This window comes from Pelodiscus sinensis, chromosome 5 (genome assembly GCF_049634645.1).
Source record: "Pelodiscus sinensis isolate JC-2024 chromosome 5, ASM4963464v1, whole genome shotgun sequence".
Lineage (NCBI taxonomy): Eukaryota > Metazoa > Chordata > Testudines > Trionychidae > Pelodiscus > Pelodiscus sinensis.
In genome coordinates this window covers 117,102,365-117,122,396 of record NC_134715.1, presented here as the reverse complement: position 1 = coordinate 117,122,396, position 20,032 = coordinate 117,102,365, and the positions used below count along the sequence as shown (strand labels likewise).

The following is a 20,032-nucleotide window of genomic DNA, read 5'->3' as shown; positions in this document are numbered from 1 at the left end:
GCTAAGAGGAAGCTGCATTCTGCATAGCTAATGTGGTGGTTCTATCTCTTATCATATAGGAAGAGCTCTTGAACAAATGGACTCACAGGTGGACAGACAGAGAGATGCATGTTTCTACAATGTATAGAAAGAGGTCAAAAAAGATGAGTATTCAGTCACTTACAACATACTTTGTATTTGTTTTCTCGTGCTTCTGTTAACAACTGAGGATTTTGTCTCAGCAAATTCATCTTCCCTAGTAGCACACGGAACAAGCCATACAAAAGGGGCATGCTCAGTGTCTGACTAAAGTCAGCAAAAAGAGTCCAGTTCATTTAAATGAGATTTGGATCAGGGCCCACAGGATGAGCATTGAGCATGGCATTTCCTCTTGGTGGAGGCAAGTGTTCACTGAGACCAGGTTAGCAGAGTATCAGCCCTTCAGTTTACAGTATGTTAGGGTACTTCCATATAGAGCCTAAATGTTTAGAGTGCAGCTCCCAAACTCTGACACATCCACTGAACTACTATGAATCTACTCTCAAGATCCCTGCCCAGAGGATGTCTGAAATGAGTTTGCAGACAAGTCATCATTTCTGACAGACAGTAATTGTTAACAGTGTGTGTATTACTTACTCACGGAGAATACACAACCAGCCAACACATTTCAAAACTAAAATGTTTCTGTCTGCACGGTGTGATAAGAAATAGTTTTAAAAGGTGCTAATTAACATGGCCACATCTCATTTTCCACCTGTGGACAATGTCAGATTTGTCTCACCGAGGAGTAGAACAGGGCTTGAAAGTGTCTGAGACTTTTTATACTGTTATGGAAATCAATAAATACCTAGACACTAAAGCATCCGCACCAGTCATTCTGTAAGTAGACCTGGCAATACACTGCATGGAAAAATGTCAGAAAAGTCTGACCAAATGTGTGTCTGTACTCACACTCTGTACACTATTGTAGTCATCTTTGTATAAAATATGCCTTTAAATCCCACCCCCCAAAAACATTAAAGGACAAGGAGAGAGGAAAGACAAAGAATCTGTTCTCAGCACATACAGGTTACAGAAAACAGCATGGAACATCTTTCCCCAGCAGACTTACTGTCTCCTTGCTCTCAACTGAAAAGGATTTGATGGGGGAAGGGGAGACTGAGATATAAAAGTGAGGGATAAACTCCAAGTGAAGGGCAAATGTCAAGTTATCTCTTTCCCTACTCAACTTTGGAAGCCATGGGGGCCACAATGATACTCACAGCATATGCTGAGGGATGTAACTTAAGTGTGGTTGCATATACATGCAAATACATATGCAAATAATTTCTATCGCACAGCACTCTGGCACCTCTTTCCTGTGGCTAGATACGCCAACACCCTGTACCCGTATATTCCAGCCAGCTTGTCTGCTTGCTTATTTCAGTGCTCACCCCGCCTGGGAGACACCTCACTGTTGTAGAGCATGTTCCCAGTGGAGACCATGTTCAAAGGATCCTACCTGCAGGCCACATGTTTAAACCCAAACCGCAACGCAGGCTGTAAACCAACAGACCGTGGGCTGCATGTTGAGTAGCCCTGCATTAGACTTCAGGGTAGTGGTCCTGACCTGAAAAGTTTGTCACTAATACTGTTAGAAGAATTTAGCAAAGAATTTACTTGGAATAAAGTATAGTTTAAGTTAGGTCCCAGAAAGTATTTTTATCTTTATTTTTCTTGCAACCTTTTCTAGTTTTTCTGTCTCATTTCTTGTAGGGCTGTTAACTGGTAAGCATGAGGCCTCCACAGAGGGCCAGTGAATCAGGCAGCAGAAACCCATGACAGGAGAGGGCGGCAGTCCCCAAGTTAAAGAAGTTAACCAATTTAACATTCTGAATTACTTATACTCACTTTAAATGATCTTTAATTACATAAAATTAGTGTATTCCTTAATAATGAATCTTAAACATACTGGATTCATTTTATCTGGGCTAACTTCTGGGATAAGAGGGTGTATTTTGGGACAGGAAGTGTTGGGGTATGTGACAGACTCTTCAGAGTGCAGACTGGGACTGTGGAGCAACTCTGCCCCCTTAACTCTCCAGCCTGGGCTGTCTCTCACAATGCTTTACTAGTGACAAGCAGCACATCCCTCCAGGCACTGTTATTGCTTAGCACAAACCAGATGTGGAACCCCACGCCCAGATAGAATGCATGAATGCTCCCACAGCTGCTTGTGAATCACACCCAGAAAGGTACCAGCTAGTCCTCCCCACTCCACCGCCTGCCTTGTACCTCAGGAATATAGCCTCTTGCAAGTTAAGTGGTTCACCACTTCATCAATGGAAAGTGGACATACACCAGCCTTTGAAAACCTGAGCAGATTTATCAAATAAAATAGGCGACAAAATTAAATAGTTTTTATCACCCCACTGGATATTGCAGCATATAGTACATGACTTTCACCCTTGAAATCTGGGCCAGTCTCCTTTGATGGAGTCTTCAGTGTCCTTGTTGGTTGCAGCATAAGTGGAGGGAGGAGAAAAGGCTTCTGTGTTCTGTTTTATACCATTTGTCCATGTGCTTGGTGAACATAAGTCCAGACATATCTGGGCATTGCTGAGTCACAAGGTGATGCAATATCTCAGTGCATCTCCTGTGAGTGAGTCATTGTATTGTAACTCCTCTGCTGGACAATGGCTGGTGATGTCTGTTCAGCATCCATCTGGGTGTTGGTGGTTGTTGTCTCTAGCATGCTGGTATCTGGGCGCTTCCCAAACCTACAACATATTTTAGTAAAAACCATATAATTTGTATAAGTTCATATGCATTTAGAGCCATGGCTTTCAGCAGATCATAATCTTTCCCCTGATATCTCACATGGCATGCTTTATATGCAATACCACAATTATGTCAATGAAGAATGGGGTGGGGAGTTACAGGGTGTCACAGGACTTCTCGTTGTTTATGCAGATTCAGACTAACATGGCTACCCCTTTAATGGGTGTCACAGGGTCATCCTGCAGATGGCTGATAAAAGCCAGAGTGTAACACAAGTGTAGCTGGCAGGCTGTAGTTACACCCAGATGCTCAGGATATTACTTGCATGCTGATAGGCTGTTTGAGCTGCAAAGCATTGTAATACAGTGATGATTTTGGGGCAGGCATGAGACATTCCCTTACACTGGAATGTCACAGCCTATTGATCTGGCCTGCAGAAAATAATGACATAGACTTTATTGTAATTATTCTCCTTTCCAAAGGTTTTTGTTTCCCAAAGTATCTCTTCCAGTTTGACTGGGATTTAAATGCAGGCCTCTGAAAGTGAAGAGCTAGTGCACTAACCCAGTTTTAGTTTGATCTGGACTAAATTCAAATATTGGTTAAACAGGAAAAATTTAGTTTAAGGATATTAAAAGGTACTAGACGTTTGTGATATAAATATACCTAACTTTTCTCCTCCATCCCCCAACCTTCCGTGCATGACTCAGGATCTACAGTAGTGCAGTGACAGTGTTGTTATACTTGGGCAAATGTCATAATAGAAAACTTGCAATTGTCTGGCTTTGATTAAGAGGAAGCACTAGAATTTCCTGTGCTTGCACTCACCTGTCTATCTGTAATCAGCACTTCAAGTGTTCTTGGCCGCAGAAGGAATAAAATGGGAGGAAAGGAGAGGGTTAAAAGAAACTTGAATTAATAAAGGAAGATTCTCATTAGAATTCTGCTGACTCTCAAATGTTCTCATGTTTGGTTTTTTTGGCTTCTCTATGTGTATCATTGCATAAAACCCTCCAGTTCCTTTTTGTTAAGAGAAAAAAAACTGCCCTTCCCCCCCAGTAAAAAAGTTTGGCCAGGCCGCTTTTGCTATAGTGGGCTGCAGTACTCCTTGGGAGAAACCAGCCCCACTCTTTCTGCATACCATTGCCTTTAGAAAAAGGGAAGGTGTGAAAAGGGGAAAATAGCTTCAGACTTTCCCACCCGTCACCTTGGCGTGAGAACTGCAGTGCTTACCTGGTCGCAGGAAACCTGCACAGTTTTGGCTGAACCCCTGGGACACAGACCCCCACTTGGTGACCGTTGGGCCATATATGGTAATATGCAAGCGCGGGAAAGCAATGTGCTGATTTGGGGCTAAATACCCATCGCACAGTTCGCTCGAGGAGGTCTTCGCAACACACGTACCACCGTGTGTGTGCCTTCTCGTACACTTCAAAGTGCTGCCGGCCTGATCAACCGACCAGCCACCATCCCTGACTCTCAGGAGTAACCAAGGCCTTCGCAACCGTACCGATATCTTTGAAATGTTCTGTGTGCTGGGTAAGTTGGTGTGTATGATTTGATTTTTCCTTGTTGTATAGCTTAGTGTTGTAGTTGTTTGGGTAGTACATAGAGTTTGTAGTTATCACTGTTATTTAATTAGTGTAGCTGGATATTTTTAGAATGGAGACTATTCCCCTTGCCATTTCCATCCTTATCTTTCTGCCACGTTTAACAAGAAATCGCAGAATAAATACTATAAATTCATCACTGTCATAAATTAATATCTTTTATTTGCTAAAACTGTCCACCTGGTTCTGTCCTTCCCCCCTTGGGTATGCATCATCGGACCTGTGGTTCTCGTGACACTTTTGGACAGGGCAGGCGGCATTTTAACTGCTAGAAGACTTGAGGATCGGGCTCTAACTTCATTGATTTCAGTGGAGTTAGTCCATATTTACACCAACACAGCTGATATAAATCTGGATTTACACCAACAAAAATGAGATCAGATTTTGGTCCTACATTTTACAATATATGGCTTAAGCTATGTTCTGTTCATTTGGTTTTGTTGCTATTAACAACTTTGCTATCTTTTTCCAAGGATTTTAGTGCCATGTGAAAAGTACTGGACTGGCAACCCTAGAGGCCAAAAATCTTTATTTACAGAACACACAGAGCACTGGAAAAAGCAATACTAGATTCCTGGGCCCCCATCGCCACTACCCTGCCAATGTGGCTCCAACCTGACTTGAAATAATCATGTCCAACGATAAAATGGTAGTTCAGTCCCCAAATACAGTCAAAGCCCCAGCCATAAAGACCTAGAAACAAGGACCATACAATATCTCCTCAGACTCTTCCATTTTCTATGAGCATAGGGGTTCTCTTGTCCTGACTTGTCAGTTTATTTATGCTTTGATATAGTTCCACAATGTGCCATTTCAGTCAGTTTCCATTTCCTAGTAATAGTGCCTCTGGCCACTGTAGTGCTGTAGGTGTTATTTATTTGAGCCTGGTTTCTTTGGAGACCCAGATTATGATGCCATCAAACAGTTTTATGTTCTGCTAATGCTATGATACTTCACATGGTAGTTATTAGTCATAGTGAATCTACTACATTTATTACTGAATAATTTTCTATACTGACTTCCTCCCATGCTACCTCCAAAGATCCCCCCCCGCCCAGTATTCTCAGAAGATCCAGTCACTCACTGGATTTGGTTTGTGAGAGGGGGCATTTTATCTTAGACTCTGAAACTTTTGTAGCATTTAACAATGTGTATGAGGGTCTGTGATGGCTTTTGCATTGCTGGTATGATTAGTTTATATCACTTTAGGGCTAGATTCAGTCTCTGCTGCTTCTTTTCTTTCTTCCTTGGTAATTGCATGGCCCTGTCACAAAGCTGTGAATAATAGTGATTATCTTTGAGATTAAAAAATGAAATGTGCTATAAGAGCTAGGTGTTAGTAGTAATCTCAGGGCAGGTCAAAGCTGCACTGTTGTGCATTAGTAAAGATGCTGTTATGCTGATGGGAGAGTTTCTCCCATCAGTGTAGTTAATCCAGCTCCGTGAGAGGTGGTAACTGAGAGTATGTCTAGACTACACGTTGTTTTTTTTAAAAAAAAATGCCCTTTTAAAAAAAAAAAAAACTTCACCTACGTCCACACTGTAATCATGTTCTTCTGAAATTAAATTAAAAGAATACAGGGGTTTTTCGGCATTAGTAAACCTCAAATTACGAGGAAGAACACCTTTTTCTAAAGAGCTCTTTTAAAAAAAAAAAGGCATGTGTGTAGGCAATCGAAAAAAGCACAGGTGCCCTGGTGGCCATTCTGTGAATAGTAATCAGGGCTTTCTTTTGAGAGAGCATCCATGCAGTCTGGATGCTCTCTTTCGAAAAAGCAGATTTTTCAGTTTTGAGGGGTGGACACTCTCTTTCGAAAGAAGCTTTTTTGGAAGATCTCTTCCGAAAAAGTCTTTCAAAAGAAGCTTGCAGTCTAGATGTACCCTGAGACAGGAGAAGCTCTTCTGTTGACACTTTTTCACACTCCTGACGACATAGCTCTATCACTATAAGTTTGCAGGGTAGACCTGGCCTAAGTATCAAAGAGTGACTGGCTACTTCAAGAGGGAGCAGGACCAGTGTACCTGTGACTGGACAGCTGATCCAACTAGGTTTTAAAGAGGTACCTGGGCCTAGAGGGAAGAGCCACCGTGGCAAGTGGGAACAGCAGGAAGTTCCCTGGGGTGGGCTGCCAGATCTCCCTAGGACAGAAGGCAATAGGAACCTGATGCAGGGGGCAGGGGCAACTTCAAAAAGAGAACCCTGGGTGGAGGTGGTCAGTGAGCAGAGCACCCATGGTTCCTGCAGGAAGCCTTGAAAGGGGAGGGAAGAGAGGTAAAGAGGAAAAATCCCTTGTAACAGGAGCTGTAGCCCAGAGTGGGCTGAAGAACTCATTTTGTTAAATGTTGCTTGTGTTTGTGGGGGCGGGGAAGTTGAATAAAACTTCCAGAAAAGAGACTTTGGGTGTGGCAGTGTGTCCCCTGTGACCTGGAAACAAGGTCAGCTCATTACATATGGGCGAAAATGTGGGCAGGTAATCAGCCCTTAAAATCAAAGGGAAATTAGAGTCTTTGAACATTGGCTGGTACCCCACGCAGTCTGGGAGATAAGGAAAGATGGAGGAGGTGTTACCTCTGTTGGTAATGGGGTGGCAGCAGCAGTCAACCACATTGCAGCAACAATACGCCTGCAACTGATCTTGCAGAAACAGCAAGAGACCCTATTTCTGCTCAACTATGGTGGCCCTGGGAGCAACAAGAATGGTTGCAGAAGTAGCCGGGCCCAGGGCCTCTGGGGAATTTAGCTGATGCTAGAGAGGGTAGCACAAGCCAGCTTGTCCATGGCCTACTGATGCTGGGGCCAGAGAATGATCCAGAAACCTTCCTTTATTCAGTTAAGCAAGTGGTCAGTGCAGCAAGATGGGAATTTGGGAACCTTGCATAGCTAGGATGGTCGTCCTCCTAGGTTGCTACAGGACACTCCGGGAACTTTGTGTGCCTGACTTCCCAGATCTGACCTCGCCCCTACCAGCATGATTTTGATGCATGGTGCACACAAGATCACCCCACACATGGGTGTCATTTTGAAGAGTGAGCTGTGTCACCCTGCTCCTGTGATTCAAATGCACAGTGCTTACACAATCATGCCACTTTAAGTCCTTAATTCCAACCCCTTTCAAGACTGAAACATTTCGTACAAACTGTGCCTTGCAAAGTTACCATTTTAAAAGGCAGGCCCTGCTGATGGTTATTGTCTTGGTAAAATGTGTGGAGACACTGTGTATAAAGTTATAAGATTATGATGTTACTAAGGGCATATTCCAAATCTGTAAAGAGCAGCCACAAACCACTTCCTCTGAGACAAAAGGCAAACTAATGCCTCACCCAAGTGTTGATGAAATCAAATGGACAATCACCTGGTTAAGTGGCCACCCTTTGGCAGGAAAAAGGATGTGAGTGAGAAAGTTACATCTTGGCAAAGAAACACCTGCAGTTTCCCAGACCCACAGACTTTGTCTTCTTAACTGCAGCTGAAGATGATTCTCAAAGAGGAAAAAGCAGGTGTAGATTTACAATGAAACATACCGTGACCTGGCATGGGGTCTTGAGGGCTGGGCAGTCTAGCACCAGATCCGGCGTGCATGCACACACACACACACAGCAACTCAAGGGACAGCCTCTCTGCCGGGGTAGTTCCTCTGCAGAGAGGGCTGTGTGGGGGGCATGAGCAGGGAGGCTCACCTGTAAGCTGAAGCCTCAGGAGAGCCCGCAGGAGATGGCGAGCAGCATGAACATGGGCTGGAAGGCTTCAGAGGAGCACAGGGCAGGAAAGGTTATCATATTTTCTTTTATAAAGTGCTCTTAATCAAAGCACTTTACAATAGTTTACTCATGGCACAAACAGTACTTGGAAAGATCATTAAGTGGTCTACTGAGACCCTCAGCAATTTTCAAGTAGTCCCGGGGGAAAAAAAAGTTAGACTACAAAAACAATCAAGGTACCTCACTCTATTTTCATTTACTTCTTATAACTTATAATGCAGGAGGAGGATGAAGAAAAAAGAAGGAAAAATGGGAGGAGTAGGAAGAGTAAATGTTCTTTTTCTTGGCTGGATCCATGGGGAGGGACTCAAAAATGAAGCTGAGCACAGGACCCCTCTAACTCTAAATCTGCCATTGGGGAAAAGTACAATAATGGGGAAGAGATTCCTCAGAACATTTCTCCTTCTCGCTGTCAATGCAAATCACTCATGGACATCGGGTAGCCTAGGCAGGGGAACAGCTTTGCCTTCCCAAGCTGCCTGGCATGGCCCTGCCCACCCTACGCTTCCAGAACGCCTGCTGGAGCTGCATGCCTTCCTCCCTCCCCAGTGCTTGGGGCCGGGGAGGGTGGGGCGTGTGTGTGTATGCCCCTTTCTATCTCCTCCCCTCCCCATGGTGTGGTTTTGTCTGAGTGCCATATTGAAGACAAACCAGAGAGACATGACTGTACAGTTTAATACCGGATGAGCTGCCATACATGGCAGCATTTGACAGGCAAGGCACTGACAGTTTATTGAGCAGTAATTGATGAGCAAGTGGGCACCTGTCCTGTAGTGCATGCTGCAGCCACAGCTAAACTGGGACTGATAGGAGGTGTTCTGGTGCTGTTTTGGGCCAAACCATTCCCATAGGGGCATGACCATGTGCAATAAGTCCAAGAAAAGGAACTTTGATGGTTATGCACTAAGATTGCTAGTGCCATAGGGAAACTCCAGGACCAACAGGTTCTGGAACATATCTTGAAGGTCCTTCCCAAAGAAGCCCAGAGCTGGGTAAGGTGATCCAACCTACCTCAGTGGAACAGATAGCCTAGTGGGCAGAAGCCTTCTTTGAGGCTGAAGTAGCTGGGCATGAGCAGCCTGAAGAGCGTGAGAGACTAGCAGTAGCCCCAGAGGAGACTACACAAGAGGATACCCTGGTCTGAGGAGTTGCTAAGAAGCTTCACTAGCGTTCTCATTGGAAGAAGATCCTAAGCAGCTGAAAATAGGATTACATGAAAGCTACCAAGTGTGCTCGTCAGTCCCAAATATAATGGAAGAGCTTCTGAGGGCAGCCAGGGAAATGGAGAAGTCCAGTGTTGCACTTCAGATACAGCAAGCCTGAGCATATGATTTGAGTGCCCAATAATTGAGTGGGGCTACCCAGACTGCTATTGTAGCCAGACTGGGGATCTGGGGTGCACTCTGAATGGCACTGGGGCAGAACAGTACCAGGGACCAGTCACATTGGGAGGAGTGTGAGTGTGAGAGGCTGAGCTGGGGACCCAGGGCTGGTAGCTAGGCTGTCCTAAGACGTAGGTGTAGATCTGGCCTGAGGCAGTTTCTTACTTGCTCAGTGTCATGCAGGAAGTCTGTAACAGAGCAGGAAATTGACTCCCCCAATCTCCTAAGTCCCAGGTGAGTGCTTTAACCACAAGATCCCCTTTTCGCTCTAGCAGAGTGCCATGGTGCAGTGAAACAAGGTAGCTGCCACATGTCTTGGTGAGGGATGTAGGAGATCTAGTCAGAACTGCACTGGTGGATGATGGCCTGGCTAAGGTGACTAGAGTGACTGAATGCCTTCTCTAGAGTGCTCAGCTGTTGAGATCCCATTGGGGATGCATGCAGTTCGCTACCACTGGAAACAGCAGGGAACAAACATAGCAGTAGAAACACTGCTTGGCCTCTGCCAAGGTGAATGCCTCCAGGGCAAAAAACACATTGCTAGCATAGGTACACAGGTAGGGGCATGGGCACTTCCTTGTCATAACTGTAGTGACTCACCACAACTCCCTGCGCGTTAGGAAAACTTTAAGTTTTAAACCTGCCTAATCAATAGTACTGTGGGTATCTTATTACCAGCATGGTGGCACAATGTCTCCTATTTAGGAAACTGAGATCAGTATCTTTCCTTTAAGACTGAAAGTGGCTAAATTAGTAGACCAAGAACTACTGAAAACACTAACACTGCTAGAGAGAACTTAGGCAACAAAGCTGCTGCAGGAGACTGAATGCTACAGTTTCCTAATTGCACGTGTCTATAAATAGATGTGTTCTGCCAGTCCCTCTGTTCCATTAAACCTTTATATGCAGTTAATTAACTCTCTGGTCCTTGGCATGTCAGTCTGTCTACCAACAAATTGGTAAGTGTGTGCATAATGCACTTTGTATTTATACATACACATCCTGTAAAGAGATGTACATTCTCTAAAGACTTGCTGTGTCTGTGATGTGTAATTAAGGGAAGCATTAAAAAAGGAATTGAGGGAAGAAGAAAATTAAGTATCTTTCTTCAGAGTTCATTTTCTTTGATTGTATCCTGCTGTATGCTCTGTATTAGCTCGCAGCAAAACTCTGCAATCCTTACCGCAGCCATCTCTGCACTAGGTTTTTATTTTGGGTACAATTTTCAAAACTACCTCAGTGTCTTAGGAGTAGAGCCCCACATATCCATGGCTCATTTTTGTGGATGTAGGCGCAAATTTTGTATCTAGAATCCTACAAATTGAAGATTCCTGCTTTATATCCATGGATGTGGATATTTGTAGATCATTTTTGTAGATGTGGATACTAATTTCGTATCTGCACAGAGGCCTACTTAGGAGCTGAATTCCAACTGATCTCCAATGAGACTTGGGCTTCTATAGGTACTTTTGAAAATTTTACCCTGTGTTTCTATGTAAATTTACACCACTCCAGTCTATCTGCACTAGCACTGGATACTGATTGAAAGAGTGATTTGCACTGATGTCGCCCACCTGCTTTGAGAGGGAGGTGCAAGTCATGCATCCCATCTGTAATCAGGGTCTGTCCTGGTGCAACTATATCAATGTAGGTGACACAGGTGCAAAATCCCAATCCTGGCCAAAATCGCAACTACCAGGTCATGTCTATGCTAGGAAATTATTTCAAAATAACTAAATGTGAAATAACTCCCGAAATAACAAAATCAAAATAGTCTGTCCCCTCTATGGGGAAGCCTCGAAATTAGTCCAATGCAGGCTCCATTATTGTGGATGCGCTACCTTGACTTAAAGCCCCAGGACACACTGGAGAGTTATTCCTCAAGGAAATAAGCATTATTCCCTGAGGAAAGCAGGAGTACAGATTTCGAAATAACAAGCCTGTTATTTCAAAATAATGGGCTTGGTAGTGTGGACGCTCCACTTATTATTTCAAAATAAATAGCGTAGACCAGAGCCCACTAACTTTGCAAGTGTCAGAATTTGCAGTACTTAACACTAGATGATTTGAACCAGGTATCACACAAATGTAAAAGCTTTTATATTTAAACCCTCAGAACAAAATACATTCTGGGCTAAATTTTCTAAGTGGGACGATCAAGTTACATACACTAATATATGTGCACAACAGTGTTTATCTCTGCCCAAGCAATCACCAGGACTGCATATACAAATAGGTGAAACAAAATACAGGACTATGTAGCACTTTAAAGACTAACAAGATGGTTTATTAGATGATGGGCTTTCGTGGGCCAGACCCACTTCCTCAGATCAAACAGTGGAAGAAAATAGTCACAGCCATATATACCAAAGGATACAATTTAAAAAAAATGAACACATATGAAAAGGACAAATCACATTTCAGAACAGAAGGGGGATGCGGGGGGGGGGAGGAAGGTGAGTGCCAGTGAGTTAATGATATTAGAGGTGGGGAAGGGTAGATGTCTGAGTAACTCACAGACATCTATTCTTCCCCACCTCTAATATCATTAACTCACTGGCACTCACCTTCCTTCCCCCCCCCCCCCCCCCCCGCATCCCCCTTCTGTTCTGAAATGTGATTTGTCCTTTTCATATGTGTTCATTTTTTTTTAAATTGTATCCTTTGGTATATATGGCTGTGACTATTTTCTTCCACTATTTGATCTGAGGAAGTGGGTCTGGCCCACGAAAGCTCATCATCTAATAAACCATCTTGTTAGTCTTTAAAGTGCTACATAGTCCTGTATTTTGTTTCAGCTACACCAGACTAACACGGCTACATTTCTATCACTATACAAATAGGGTGCTTTTCATGGGCAGATGGTTGCCCCTGCAAAACCTTTGATGATTGCATCACTAGGATAGGCACACAATCAATTTCAATGGGAGTTTTTCCTGAGTAAGCGGGGCAGAACTGGATGGAGATTAGGGTGCAGTACTGCTCCTGAATGGTGCTCAGTGCTTGTCAAAGTCAATGGAAACTGAGGGAGGTTAGTATTTTTCCGGCTGAGCCTTGTAGGTTGATGCATAGGGTTTAAAAATGCAAGATTACAAACATCTGCATCTAGGATTTTTTTATTCTATGCCCCTCGATGTAACGTCTGAGCTTTTTACAAATTTTCATGATCGTGGTGGACTGAGTGGCCTTCTACTCCTCCAGTGACGATATGGACAATTCTCATCCCTAACAGCTCTTTTGGAGCACCCATTCATTTGGTTTGAGAAACATGTAAGATGCTTTAGAGCACAATACTTCTGCCAGAATAAGGACTGCAGTCAGCCACAATTTTTGCAATAATGTCCATCTCATCTTCCCAGCCAGAGACTGGTGGGATTGGCTGTCTGTCTAATGCAGTCAGATTTCTCTAGTAAGCTTAAAAACCTGTATATTGAAATACTCAGGTAAGTAAAAACTCTTGAAAATTACTGTGGGATCACAATACTTTTATAAAAAGACATGCTGATGAAATATTGAAACAGCAGAATACAACGCAGACTAGCTGTGTCAGAAAAAAAGACATTACCAGCTGGCTTGCCTGCTGAGAAAATATAAACCACAGAGGAAAAAGCAAGATGAAAGCTGCGTCATCAAAGCTCCCGATCTATTATGGATAATATTTTATGAAAGTTTGTAACACAGAGGATGGATTACAAATTTAAATAAAAAAATTAAACAGATTTGATGGAAAATGAAGATACCCTATGAAATGCAACTGGAAATGGGAAAAAGAAATCTAAGCCAGTCCAGCTGTATCTAGACTTGTGTTTAAAAATCACAATGAATGCTAGTGAGCACAAAGAATGGAGGGAAGAGAGGCCCAGGAAACTGAGCCTTTACCTTAGTTATGCCAGCTTGTTGTAGCTAGTTACAGGCAGGATTCCAAGCAGAACTAGAGAGAATAATCTATCTCTAGGCAAGAAGCTATTTAATCTGTGACAATTTTATTTGTAAAAGGTATTTTCCACCTGCCCCCTTACCCCAAATTTAAGCATGGTCTGTGATTGCTTAGCTGGACCAGTAAGCTATTAGCCAGATATCCTATTTGGAAAAAAAAATTGCAATCCGATTTCCCCATACACACACACACACACACACACACACACACACACACACACACACACACACACACACACACACACACACACACACACACACACACACACACACACACACACACACACACACACACACACACACACACACACACACCAGCTATGTCTCAGCAGAAAAAACAAAGATCTATGGGTAAACAAAATGAGCATTGTGAAACCGGTGGGATATAGTTTAGGGATGTTAAATATCAGTTAATTTAATAGTTGATTAATCTCAGGAATTCTTATTGGTTACTCAACTATTCTATAGTCCCCAGGAGTGGGGCTGGTAGCCAGTGTGCTCCAGCCCCACTCCTGAGGAGACCCCTGCCACTCTGCACTGCTGCCTTTGTATTAGAGGCAGCAGCATGGGGTGCCAGGCAGGAACTGGTCCGTGAGGGGAGCCAGTTTAAAAACCAGTTCCCCTTGTGGACTGGCTGCCTCTCACCCCATCCTGCTGCCTTAATTTTACATTACCCCTTATACACTATATATCATACTGTATTACCTCACCAGAGCCTCATTCACTCAAACATCCTATGAAATTAACTTACTATTGGCTTCCTGCTTGTCATGGAAATTATATGCCTTTTGGGCACTGATTAATAATAAGGCTTTTGTTGATTATTGTAATGTTCTAGCATTCTGTGGTGTGCAGTGACCTAGTGCACTGGAGCAGGCGGGCAAGTAATAGCATGTTGGCATTCTTCCTACTGAAACCTCATGTGACACTGCAATTGATAAAAACAATGGCTGTAGTGTCAATGTTGTTCCTTAGAACTCCACTAGCCTCTCCTGTGGTGTAGGGATTTTGGGGTGGTTTTTTTTTTTTTTTTTTTCTGTATTGTCCTTGCTTGTGTCTTTTAGACCACATCACAGTAGTTCTCTAAAAGTGCTATGTATATTTATGATGTTAGAGCGATAATACAATTGCCTGGCAGTGGTAAGTTATGAATAATGGCTACCTCTTATTTCCCTTATCCAAATGTAGTCTAACAATTTTTGCCACAGGGATTGTTATAGATGAGCCGGTAACAGGACATGACCCAAGGCAAATTTACCTGGAAAATACTGTTCTTGAAATATTCTCTCAGGTCTCAAATCAGGACTTCCATCTGTTCTGTTTTGTTGTGTCAGTCACTGTTACAGAGTATGTACTCTTTTAAATTGCATTGAGCAGTCCCATACAGTTTCCCTGAAGAGACAACACTGCCTTGTTTGGTTTTTGTCTTAAGCTGAATTCTTGGCACAGTTTTTGGACAGATGTCCACACTTGTTACAAATGCAGCACTGTCTTTGGGTTTCTGGTTGTTAGGTTTGGCTTTTTAGGAACTGAGAACTCCTTTCATTTATGAACCCTTTCCAGTGAAGACCCTTCTTGGTAACTTGCTGTATCCCTTTCCATCAAGGAAGTTTGAGGAAACCTGAATTGTCTCACTGTTAGGATTGTCACTTCTAGGTCAGAATACAGGGTATAGGACAGTTCAACACAGTCTCTGTGCCCACTGCACAGATACTTCTGAGAAGCTTACAACCTGACTCATGCGGAGATTCCAGGTTTAAGCCTATATACTACACATCTAGTATTGAGCCAAACCTATCAAACTGCTTTCAAACCATAGCAGTCAGCCAAGGATCTCATCTTATAGAAGTATCTGATGCTCTCTCTGAATCTGATTCAGCTCCCCATTGAAGTCAGTGGCAAAAATCCAGGGGTTCTCAAACTGTGGGTTATGACCCTGTTTTAATGGGGTTGTCAAGGCTGACTTAGATTTACTGGGGTCCGGAGCTGAAGCCAAAACTCTTGGGTTTCAGCCCTGGGTGACAGGGCTCAGGATAAGGGCCCTGTGGCAGGGGCTGAAGCCTTTGGGCTTTGCCCCCTTCCCACCTGGGGTTGCATGAGGTTCAGTCTTCAATCCCCTCTCTTCCTGGAGTCATGTTGTAATTTTTGTTCTCAGAAGGCTGCCATGGTACAATGAAGTTTGAGATTCTGTTCTCTAATCCTATAACTCACTGGACTTCCCCCAGACAAATCCTCCTTTCTAATTAAAACATAATTATCTTCCTTCTCTGCTTCTAGTTTCATTTTCTCCAGCTCAGACTTTTTTTGCCATACCTTTAGGTGTACCAGAGTCATTGATTTTTTTTTTTTCTACCCTTTCCGTGTTGGCTCCATTCTTGGCTTCCATTTTTCTCATTTTTTATTTCCTCATCCACACACAAATGACTTATCTAAACACATCCATAAGGCTGTTAACCCTCTCTTCCTCAGCTCCTTTCAAGAACCTCCTATATTGTGATTGCTACCAGAAATTAGCAAACTAGGACAAATAATCAGTTTTTTTATTTTAAATATCAGTTTTTTTAAAAAGTGTGTATTAAACTGTATATATTGTGATTGAATTCATCACAACTTACAAATCTCTTGTAAGCTGCTTAGATTTCGAGGTCCCTGTCCTTCAAGCAATTACTCATATGTACTTTATTTTATGCAAGTCATCGAGTCAAAGTCTCATTGATTTTAGTGGAACTACTTGCATGTATAAAGCCCTGAATAAGTCTGACCTCAGGAATGAGATGATTTACTGTAATCTTTTTCATGCAGGCAACCCATCTTCCTATGCCAGTAGTGCCTAAATACTACTGAAATATAAATACTAAGACATTAGTTCTGTTCTTGGTTCTCATGTTAATTCTTTTTTCAGCAGTTTTTTTCTTTATATTAAATAGAATCATAGGATTATAAGACTGGGAGGGACTTGGAGCAATCATCTAGTCTAGTCCTCTGCACTCCTGGCAGGACTAATATTATCTATATGTTAATGTGGATGAATTACCAAGGAGAGAGGGACAGATGAAAATGCATTAGCCAATACAGCCCTAGAGTTATGTGTTAAATCTTAACAGAGATGTTGATGTTACATATTCTCAGTGCTTCACAGGCACACGTTGGTCCTTGCAACACTGCTGTGGTATAAGTTTATTTTTACAGATGGGAAAAGTGAGACACAAAGGGTGAAATCCATTACTGGTAGGAAGGGCCATGGAGCAGTACAACACTTTCATGATAGTGTAACTACACAGGAGTGCCTGTGCCATTTAGCATATGGCTCTGTCTCTGTGCCAGGTCTTCATAGGCCATTGTTAAAGATCATTTTGAAAAGGAGATAGGGTAGACCGTGGGGGCCAGGAGAGGGGAGTGGATTCAACTCAGAGGGGCTGCGCTGCCACTCCTGCATAGAATATGTGGACTGAGGCTGCAGGGCGGCTACCAGCAGTTCTGTGGTATGTGGCTCACATGCTTCTTCTTGTGGGCGCCACAGACACATTTCAGTGGAAGTAAAGTGCATTCATTCATTTCCTTTTGCATGACACGGTGGACAGATGTTAGCGCACACACAATGCCAAGAGAAAAAGTATGGCACAAATTCCTCAGTATTTCCAAGGTCACTGCCAGGATACTCAGGATAAGATACAGGAACAGTTCTCTTGACAGCATTTGGGTCCTCTTATCCTCCCAGCCCCAGCAGATGGGAGTCCCCTTCATTCCCCATTTGCACCCTTTACTAGCATGTTATGTCTGCTCCAGTCTTTGCAGATTGACATATTAAAAGGCTTCCAAAATCTTTGGATGCCAAATTCTTATTAATTTTAATGGGAACAGCATGTTGAATTCCCTTTAGATAGCTTTGAAAACCTCTGCCATTAGATCTCCTCATGTTCTTGCTTTATAAGCACAAAGACAAGCTGAACCAGACTTATTCTAAAAGGCTTTATCCCTTTCTTTTACTTGAATTCACACTCAAGGGCTATGTCTACACTGGTGCAATCTTGCGCCAGAGACATGCAAATGAGGCTAAGCGTGGAATATTGCTGAGCCTCATTTGCATACCTAATGAGCCGCCATTTTTGCGGAAGAGGCTTTTGCGCTAGAAGGAGCTGTCTACACCGCCCCTTCTTGCGCAAGAAAAACCCTCTTGCGCAATGCCGCTATGCTGATTATTTTCAGGAATAACGGCATTTGTCAGTCAGTGACAAAATCCCTAGACTACTCCTTGGATTTTCTCTCTAAAAGGGTAAGTGGTGTGGGCAGATTTGCGGGTTCATCTGCAGTGGGGTGATTTCCATTCTTTTTAATGGGAAAAAATGTATGTTTTTCTCCTACTATCATGCATCTGTACTCATGGTGGTACAGTCATTAGTAGAGTGTAAAAAAAAAATGAATAAAGTATCAGACATTGAAGGGAGAGACTGATTATGTATTTACCTAAGTAGGAAGAGTGATTGTTTAGTAATCTGAGGGCAGACCTGAGAGCTAGGAACTCGTAAATTCAAATCCCATTTCTGTGTGGCCATCAGCAAAACACTTTTGAAAATTTTATCTGAAGCCGCCAAATAGCTTAGGAGCTTTGTCTCATTTTCAAAAGTGAATTAGAGATAAGATTTTAATCTAATGATGCAGACAAGTGCCTAGTGCAAAAATGGAAAAATGGTAAAGTTTTTTAAAAAAGGAAAAAACAAAATGAAATAATAAGAAAATGCATGTTAATCACTTTTTCATTGAAAACTTAACCTGGGAAAGAGGGCTGCAGTGCAGGGGTGAGAGTTTTGGGGGGGGCTGGGTATGAGGGGTTCACAGTGTAGGAGGGTCTCTGGGCTGGGGTAGGAAGTTGGGTTCAGGACAGGGTCAGTGCTGGTGATGCAGGCTATGAGATGGAGCTGTGGATAAGGGATTTAGGGTGTAGACTCTGGGTTTGGGGAGGGAGGTTTTTAGGGCTGGGGCAGGGGATCTAGGCACAGGATAATGGCACAGACTTATCTCCAGGGCTTCTCATCAGCACGGGGTTCAAATGCAGGCTACCTGCCTGCCTTGGCACCATTGACCACACTGTGTCCCAGAAGCAGGCAGCAACAGACCCACCTCCTACATGGCTCTTATCTGCAGGCACTGACACTACCCAACTCCCATTGGATGGTTTCTGGTCAATGGGAGTGTGGAGCCAGGCCTCAGAGTAGAGTCAGCAGGGGGAGCCTGGTGGCCTTGCTGCCTGGGCCTGCTGCTGGCGTCTTCCTGGATGTGACATGGTGTCAGAATAGGTAGGGATTGGATTGGCCAAGGGTTTTCAAAGTGTGGGTTGTGATCCAGCCTTAGCTGGCCACCAGCATCCCTGGGTGATGTGCAGGGTGACATGGTGCGACCCAGTACAGGGTCATGACCCACACTTAGAAAACCACTGGCCTATGCCTCCCTGGGCCCTATGGGCTCTCATCACTGCGGGGGGGGGGGGGGGGGAATGGGGTGAGGTACTGCCCTGTCCATAGGATAGATGGGGGGCCCCACGGTGGCTGGCTGCCCTGAACTATCCTATGTACAGGACAGCTCTGGTGGTGGCAAGATAATGGCAGAGTTCAACTAGAACCCAGATACTGTTCCCCTCTCTCTTTCAAGAGTGGTAATGCCCACAGCCAAACACAAGGTCATTTCCCACAGGGGTGCAAAGTGAGGCTGGAGCCCATCCTGACAAAAACAGTCAGGCTGTGCTGTTGGCTGCAAAATGAATAGTAACAAACCCTGGCCTGTTGATAAGTACAGGCCAGCAGTGTTCCCTGTATGCAGAGTGCTTGGGCGGCCAGATTCTGGTGCCACACAGGTGATTAGCAGAGTGCCCAAAGTCAGCAGCATGTGTTTGCTAGTGGTGCACATATGCACACGACAAAATTTATTCCACACAGATATAGGGGGGGGGGAAAAAGGGCTCCCAGGGAAGAAATAACACTTGGTGTGTGGGGATACTCCCTTTGAGGCCAGATTTCCCGTCACGCTGGATCCCAGCCTCCTTCGGACCCGCGTCCTGCCACGCGTGGGCCAGCCGGAGCGCTCCTCGCTGCAGCGGCCTCCCCCCGGGGAGCTCTTTCGCGTGGCGGGACGAGACTCCCGCGCCTACCTGCGGCTCGCTCTTTCCTTCCGCCGGCAGGGGGGCCGGAGCGTCTCGGGGAGGAGGAGCCGAGCTGGAGCAGGTGGAGGAAGCGGGCGGGCTGCGAGGGAGCCGCGGCTCTGCTCCAGCGCTGGAAGGGGGAGCGTGGCCGGGCCTCCAGGTGCGACTGGACCCCGGAGGGGCCCAGCGGAGCCGCTGGCGGGGGAACTGAGCCGCAGCGCCCGGGTAAGAGCCGTCTGCCCCTGCCCCGCTACCTAGGCTGTTGGGCGGACCTCCTGCTGGCTTCCCCCTGGGCGCCCCCTTCCCGGGGCCCAGGGCGAGCCTCTCGCCCTCTGCCTGCTCCTGCTGCAAGTAGGAGGGGCGGCCCTTCGCCTGCTGCTCTGCCTGTCCCCTGCTCCGTCCCCGCCGGCCAGCGCGGTGCAGCGAGCGCCCTGGGGCAGCCCCGCTCTCCTGGTCCCGGGGGAGGAGGGGGT

At 44.6% G+C, this 20,032-nt stretch overlaps 1 protein-coding gene and 1 long non-coding RNA gene across 5 annotated transcripts in view; one reads left to right on the top strand and one right to left on the bottom strand.

Moving 5' to 3' along the window:
• SH3BP2 (SH3 domain binding protein 2) overlaps positions 1–20,032 on the top strand; it is a 103,421-nt gene that overhangs the window by 9,555 nt on the left and 73,834 nt on the right. Inside the window, exon 1 of one of the 4 annotated variants that reach the window (XM_075930862.1) lies at positions 4,255–4,278. The exons of 1 other annotated variant lie outside the window; for it this stretch is intronic. The gene's annotated coding sequence lies outside the window, so the exon portion shown is untranslated. Of the gene's footprint in view, positions 1–4,254; positions 4,279–19,644; positions 19,785–20,032 lie in introns of those variants that run through there. 2 more of the 4 variants (XM_075930859.1, XM_075930861.1) reach the window with 2 other exon arrangements.
• LOC142829688 (uncharacterized) lies at positions 76–19,708 on the bottom strand. The gene is made up of 3 exons (XR_012904416.1): positions 19,569–19,708; positions 3,568–3,598; positions 76–2,738 (listed from the first exon to the last, which is right to left on the bottom strand). It is a non-coding gene; the product is annotated as an uncharacterized LOC142829688 (long non-coding RNA).